The sequence below is a fragment of the Humulus lupulus genome, chromosome 5 (genome assembly GCF_963169125.1).
Source record: "Humulus lupulus chromosome 5, drHumLupu1.1, whole genome shotgun sequence".
NCBI classification, from domain to species: domain Eukaryota; kingdom Viridiplantae; phylum Streptophyta; class Magnoliopsida; order Rosales; family Cannabaceae; genus Humulus; species Humulus lupulus.
Genome location: NC_084797.1, coordinates 29,923,772 through 29,931,601, shown reverse-complemented (window position 1 = coordinate 29,931,601; position 7,830 = coordinate 29,923,772). Strand labels below are relative to the sequence as shown.

The following is a 7,830-nucleotide window of genomic DNA, read 5'->3' as shown; positions in this document are numbered from 1 at the left end:
TGACAGCCACTAACGTTTAGATACTGCAAGGAGTTACACTTACCAACGGCAACAAGTGCCTCGTCCCCGACCCTAATAATTAATATGCGAGTGAAGACAGAATTCAAAGTGTAATTCATACTCAAATATTTGTAATTCTATAAACAATGAAAAGAAGAATTCACCTATCACAAAATCGGAGGCTAAGATCTGTCAGGGACTTGCAATTCTCTCCAACAGCTACAATTCCTTTGTTTCCAATCTATAACCAGAAAGAAGGATATATATATGCTATCACAAATAATTCACATGGTAACTACCAGACCGACCACTAAAAGAAAACTTTTTAACAGAAGTCAATCAAATACATCATAGGGAATTTATAGATAATTATTAATATATATGATGAATTTTCTAAGAATATAGTCACTAGTCTGGTCTTATAGCAATGATATATAAAGTAATTCATGGTCAAATTTAATGAACAAGTTAAATCTGATTATTATTTTGCTGATAAATTGAACCAGTGACTAATACAATTTAAAGAAGTACACATATATACTAAAATGATATAGTCCCATCATTTTTTATGACTTTGCAGTCAAAAATAAGAAGTTGAATTCAACTGGGGGGTCAGAAACTCTAAACTTGGTAGAAACTCAAGCAATACCAGGATATTCAATACTGATTAAACACCAAAACACCAAATATACTATTACATATATAAGATCATCAAATATATTTCAACCACCAAATCAAAATATATATTACTGATTAAAAATAAGCAACAAAACCAAAAACTTGGAACGACTAAGAAAATATAAGAACAATAGATTTGCAAATAAAAGAAAAACTATGGTAAAACTTCCAACTTTCTCTAAATCCAGAACAAGAAATCACAAATATATACAACTATTCGACAATTATATTATAAAGAAGGAAAAGGAATATGGGAAAGAGACTAAAATAGAGAGAATGAGAGTGAAATGCAAAAACAAAATAGAGATGGAAAAAGAGACTTCCTGAACCCTTCTTCACTAAAAAAAGCAATTAACTTTTCAGCTTCATTACCTACTAATTTGGTATGCATAATCAACCCAAGAAAGTCACGTCACATCAACCACGCAAAAAAAATCCCAATTCCCAGGTTAGATATCAGATTATATATTCCCATTCAATCCAACGTGCATAAATGAATTATGAAACAAAAACAAACCCAGATCAAAGCAAACCCACCAAAACAGAAAAAGCAATCTACTTTACCAATTATGATAGAATGGAAAAATAGTGGAAACTCTACACACACAGATACATATAGATTTAAAGATTCAAAGATGTTCAGTAGACAATCAAGAGACTACGAGTGTAGTACCTGGTGATAAGGCCCAAAGCTACTCTCTTCCACTTCTAAAACTACACCCGAGCTTTATATATGATAATTTAATCTTCCTCTGCCAAAAAAAGTAAATGAACAGATTAATTTATATAATAGTAGTCAAAACAAAGAAAAGTTATATATATAATATATATCTATAGAACTCAGAAAAACAGAGAGATTAAACTCATGCCTAAATAAAGCTTATAAGTGTATATATATATATATTAGAATATTATTAATTATAAATCAACTTTTTTTTGTCATTCTATTAGGCATTTTTTCAAACATCTTGAGTGCATAAGAAATAAAAAACTAAGCAAAATAAGTAAATGAAACCAAATGAATCTTCTCACTTTTCTTAATTAGCAAAATAATACGAGCAACTCAGTCCAATCTAAGCCTGTGAAGGAGAAGTGAGAAGAGTAAATAATTATCTATAGAACTAGAAATTGAGAGAGAAATAATAGTACCTGCATGTATGTATTGGGGCCTAGGTTCTCAAAGCTCCCTTAGAATCCAACAAACAATATATTAAATAATAGAAAACGTTAAGAAGACAATAAGAAATATGAACCCCAACACAATATTAGTTTCTTATCTTCAATTGATATTACATATTACTTTTCTGTTAGTCTATGAACAAACAAAATATAGAACCATTAGCCTCTATTTATTACTTTTATGCATATGGATAAGAGGAATCTAATTAACAATGCAAAGATTAACTTTACTCGAATTGAACTACACATTTACAATGGACAATGTCAAACTTTTTTTCCCATGGCGATCAGAAAAGGAGAATTTCTTTAAGACCCACAAATCATATTGACAGAAAATTTCAGTTAGCTTTTAAAGTATTTGATATTTCAAATTTCATTATCCTCAAAATAAAAAACTATAGAATGTTTTTTTAGCCCAGAAAATAATCTTCATAGAGAATTTTTTTTTCTAAATGAGAATTAAAGTTCTAAATCAGTGTGAATAATTCATAAAATTTAGTTTAGTTTAGAAAATTCATTAAAAAATTAAAAAAAAGACACCAGTTAGAGTGTCTTTGACTGTTTGACAATCCAAAACCACAATGGCACTTACAAGACCTGATGAAAAAGACACCAGTAGTACTGTTTTGTTTCAAATAAAAATAATGTTGCATAAAAGATGCTTACCAATCAGTTAAGCTGGTGCTCATTCAAAGTACCACCATGTTCTGCATGGCTCTCAATTCTGCACGTGATAAAATATAGTTAATAAGAATACATAGCGCATAGGAATATTAACTATTTGTCAGTTATGTCAGAAAACTTAAAAAATTAGGCATACCCTTTAGAAAACCACTCATTAAACTGTTCGTGACTATCAAATAAGGTTGGCATAATGAAATGTAGTAAGGCCCACAACTCTGCCATATTATTTTGGATTGGAGTGCCAGTAAGCAGAAGCCTATTTCGGCAATTAAAACTAAGCAGTGTCTTCCATCTTATATTGTCCAATCACAAGCCAGACAACAAAAAAGTATGAGTACAGAGAATTAAAAATAGAAAACAACCATTCAGAAAGTAAAGGGATTCAGGAAGATAGATATACTATATAGCTTTTAAACCAAATAAAGATAAGACACAAGCACCTCAGCAACATGACCACTAACGTACAGTTCACAGGAATAACTTCTTTCATTAAACCTTCTTCCAAATCAATAAAATGTCTATTGTTAATCTTTAACCAAGCACATCAATTTACAATAAAATCAAGCTAAAGACATTCAGATAAGGAGAAAATAATCGGCACCATTGAAATAAAAAATTTCCTTTTTTCTAAAGGTTGCGCATCTATCTTGCTTGGCTGCAATTATGACAATTAAATGTTAGCACAAACTACAAAGTACACTGACACGAATGATTTGAATCAAACCTGTTTGAAATTTTAATTGCTTGGGCTTCATCCAACACCATATATTGCCATTTCACCCGCCGAAAGTACTTCTCATCAGCCCAGCTTATAGTTGACATTGGAAAAATTCTTCAATGACTTTTTAGAACAATTGAAGGCAAATCAAGAATATATTTGAACTGTAATCAATGTACTCCCATTAAAAAAATTTAAAGTTACCATCTCCTTATCCACTCTCTTCCAGAAAAGCAGCATGTCCCTAGCTATCTTCCTTGTGCGAATCGGAGCACCCTTCATCAATTTAAGTGATCTACTCACTTTCAATTTCACCTGGTAAAGAAAATAATGATAGATAAATAAAGCATAGCTTCAGGATATTACACTATAGCACAAAGGCCTCACTAAGATCGTAAGAACAAAATTAAAAGTTACTTTCCAAAATGCTACTAGAAATCGAAATATGAGATGCTTCAGAGAGAGAATGTTTGCTTGCCTCTCTTTGACAATTTTCTGAAACCCTCTGGCATCAATTAGTTGCTTCCTATGAAAAGTTGTAAAATTCCTATGATGCTTTGGCATGTCTCTTCTTACAATATTGACCCATACTTTTCCAATTTTCTCCATTTCCTCCCTCTCAATCACAGAAGGATCTTTCTTCAACTTTTTCTTTTTAGGCAAGCTTCTTTCAATTATCTGCAGCACAAATAACAACACTTTGATTAAGAACCCATACTTAGAAAAGGATCAATTGCACACCAGCCCCCTCCCATCCCATATAAACTAGCGTAATTTAACATTCAAAAGTGAAGGAGATAAAAACCTCATATGTATCGCCTTTCTCTAGAACTTTAACATAGTAGACCTGTAAAACACCACCCTCAGACAAAATAGACCTTTTTATATTTCCGGCTGCCCCATTTGGGATGGAAGAATGCAACCCAACATCAGAAACTTTGAGACTGAGTTAGAAGCAGCAAGCGACTTCAATTTTGAATGAAGTGAATCATACTGGGGATGGGGCTCCCCCATCCCTGCTCGATTTGTAGGCCCAAACCTTTTATCAGTCGCCATCATTTCTGCTAGTGACCCTAAATCCAATGTACCTTCCAAGTAAATTTCATCCACTCAAATATCAGAAAAGCTTGGCAAGTTCAAAGATGCCGCCAGCTTGTCATAAGTTGGAGGGATCCTGTACGAGATACCATCCCCAATATCCAAATAAGGAGGCTCATATGTTGCTCTGCATGAATAAATTAATGTTACGAATATGAATCACTCATTTATCTGGAACTAGAAAAGTTGTTTTAGATTTGCAAATATCCTACATTCGAGATGCCAACTATAGCATAAAACGAACCTATCAGAGCCATTTTGTGGTGTAAAATCTGCTTCATGGTAATTCCTTGGTTTGGGATGATTAGCATAATTGTGCCACTCAGGTGTGGTTTCCGATTCAAGAAACCCTCCTCGTTGATCATTCTTCAATTTCCTAGCTTTCAAACCCACATTACTCTTCGGAGCTGGGACTCCCATCCTGGGTGGGGCAGGACTGGCCGAGGAGTCCTTGAGCCTCCTCTTGTACTTCTGAATGTGATCTCCAAGCATTGATCTATATCTCTCCTCTGTAATGTTTCTGTTGTAGTAACTGTCCTCGTCCTCGTAGTCACCGTTCTGAGACCGCCTTCTCTTCTTCAATGAGCTTAATTCCCTAGAAATTAAAATGCAAATAGGGCACAAGAAGACAAATGAAAGCCAAAATGCTTCTTTTACCAAATCACCAATGATCTTAGAAAATACAACAAAACTAAAGATGCTTACCTGCGGTATAGTGTCTTCGGGTTGATTTTTTTCCTTAGAACTGTACGGTTCTGAAGCCCACCCCAATATGGAATAGTTTTCAAGTCAGGGCAAAAGCAGGTAATTTCATCTGCCCAGTTGTTCAATACAGATGCAGGAGCAACAATAAGAAAAGGTCCCCATATATTTTTATCCTAAATTAAAAATAGAAATTTAAAAAATTAAAGTTAGAATCCCAAGTTACACCAAAGAAAAGCCAGACACCAAGCTAAGTAATTACTTCCGCTAGATGAGCCAAAAATGCCATAACCTGAATGGTTTTTCCGAGGCCCATCTCATCAGTAAGAATGCCATTCAAACCCTAAAAATGACAAAACTTCCCAAATAAACAGTCGGAAAAGGAAGAAAAATAAAAAACAGAAAGGAGAAATTATATGTATAATTTAAATATGTGTTGCATTTATCAACCTGCTCATAACAATTAACCAGCCACTGAAGACCTTTCAACTGATATTCTTTAAGGGTGCCTCTAAACAACAGTGGTGTTTGAACAGTTGATGTCACTGGCATGGTGGAATTGCAAAATTAGAAACAGAAATTATATCAAATTGAGAAAAACACTTTACCCCACTAATCTGTTCTAAACAAGAATAGAAATCTGAGAAAAACAGATCAAAACAAAACTTGCGGATGGAGTAAATCTATGTTACTAGCTCCTGCAACCTCCTGTGGAGCCTCAGGTTCACTAGTTTGTCGCAGCTTCATAAATTCATTATCAAATGCACTTGTCAGTTTTTTCTGCTTAGAAACTGCATCTTGCGTAGCTTTCAAGCCCAAAATCAACTTTTTCCAACCATATTTGTAATGAAGTGAGACTGGAAAAAAAAACACAATAAATTATGAGCACAACAGAGTGATCGGAGCATAAAAATACCCCATAAATACAAAAATGGATATTAAAAAAAAAGCTTACTGTAATTGAGAGAGGGACACAAATTAGAGAAACCTGAGTGAGAGAAAGAGAAAGGCTGTCAAGAAACCCTGGGCGACAAAGAATGACCGAACTGAAGTCTGATGGAGCTAGCTGGTCTCCGATGTCGTCTTTCACCTCTGGTGTAGTGTGACGGCTTGGGCCCGTCGACGGCCTCTGAAGATCCCTAGCCAGTGCGTGTAGGGGAAGGTCGGGCTCCATAAAGACAGGTGAGAGAGAAAGAGGGAAGGAGAGAGGTCTGGTGGAAGAAATAGATCCGAGAGAGAGGAGATGTGCCTCCTATATCGCCTTCGAATGTGGTGTAGCCCTTCTCAAGATTTGTCTTCCGTGAAGGGGAGTGAGATACCGAGAGAGATAGGTCTACGAGAAATGGGTATACCAGGAAAAATGAGACACGGGAGAGTATACCAGGAGGAGAAAGATTGAAGAAAATGAGATTGGAAATGGGTATAGGGGAAATGGGTACACGGGAAAGGAGAGTTACTGTACACGGGAAAGATTGGCGCTTTTTTATTTTACTTGCCGCTTGAAACTTTGATAATATACCATAAATCTTTTTAAATAGTATTATAATGATGTGTTATTGTAATGAGTATTTGGTGTAGTGGAATGCAAGTTATCGATCTGGTCATTACGGGGTTGATTTCGGGGCCCGGGGTGAGTCTCGGGGTAATTTGAGGATTAGTTCATTACCAGGAATAAAAGGATAATGGGATATGAATTATTAGCATTTGGGAATAACTGAAATTGGAGGGCATTAATTATGATTAACGAGACGGAGAAGAAATGACTATTTTACCCTTGGGGGCTATTAAGGAAAGAAGATAAGCCTAGGGGCATTTTGGTCATTTGACCTTAGGATATATTTAAAGTCAGATGGTTGTAGAAACCTTAGAACCAAAAACAGAGCTTCTTGCCCTCCCCCCCGCTATCATCTTCTTCTCTTCTCCTTCCTTTGAAATTTTAAAGCAAGTTTGAGGATTCAAACTTGGAGATTGAAGTTTGAGGTCTTAGGCTAGTGTTCAGCCAATGAAGAGGATTCAATTCGAGTTTAAGGTAAGGTTTTGGTTCAATTTTCTGGTTCTTTGCTCTATTTTTGGTGTTAGTTTTGAGGTTGTATTTTTGGCCGTAGGAATTGGAATTTGATGAGGTTTTGAATGGTTTAAAGCTTAGGTTTTGTTGGTTATATGATGGACTAGTTGTGGTAATAGTTGGGAACTTTGCTTTGTGGAATTGGAAGTGTTTTAGTAGGTTTTTGAATTGAGTTCGAAGAGGAAAAACAGGGGTTTTTGGCTGGGTTTCGGGTGGGGTCGCGGCTCTGTTCTAGAGCACCGCGACCCAAGCTTGATAGAAGCAAGGTGGTGCTGAAGGGCCATTGGGCCACGACATGGGGATGTAGGGCCGCAGCGCGTGCTGATGGCAGGGAGGCAAGCGCCTATGTTTAGGAGGTGGGCCGTGGCATGGTGGAGTAGGGTCGCGACCCCTAGTGGCATTTTTGGCCAGAAATGTGTTTTCATCGTGGGAATCCAAACCTTAGGCCTCAGGATCGTTCCTACTACCAGGTTTAGTGGGATTTGATATCCCGGAGGCTAGGTCTTGGTCCGGGAAACTTTTATTGATGGAATTCCACATTTGGTTATGGCTAGGTGACCACTAAGGGATTAAAGGATCGATCGTTCTCAAGGGTCGTTCATTTGTTATTTCACGCTCAAACCAGAGGTAAGAAAATTGCACCCCATATGTGACATGCATGGTTATTATTGAGGCATGTTGAGTGTGTAAATGTGGACATTGATTG

The 7,830-nt window shown here is 36.1% G+C and overlaps 1 long non-coding RNA gene and 1 pseudogene across 1 annotated transcript; both read right to left on the bottom strand.

The window, feature by feature from the left end:
- Positions 1-3,406: 3,406 nt before the first annotated feature.
- On the bottom strand, positions 3,407-5,224 carry LOC133779002 (chromatin-remodeling ATPase INO80-like; annotated as a pseudogene).
- A 96-nt stretch (positions 5,225-5,320) lies between these two features.
- On the bottom strand, positions 5,321-5,629 carry LOC133780338 (uncharacterized). The gene is made up of 2 exons (XR_009869237.1): positions 5,510-5,629; positions 5,321-5,402 (listed from the first exon to the last, which is right to left on the bottom strand). It is a non-coding gene; the product is annotated as an uncharacterized LOC133780338 (long non-coding RNA).
- Positions 5,630-7,830: the final 2,201 nt, after the last annotated feature.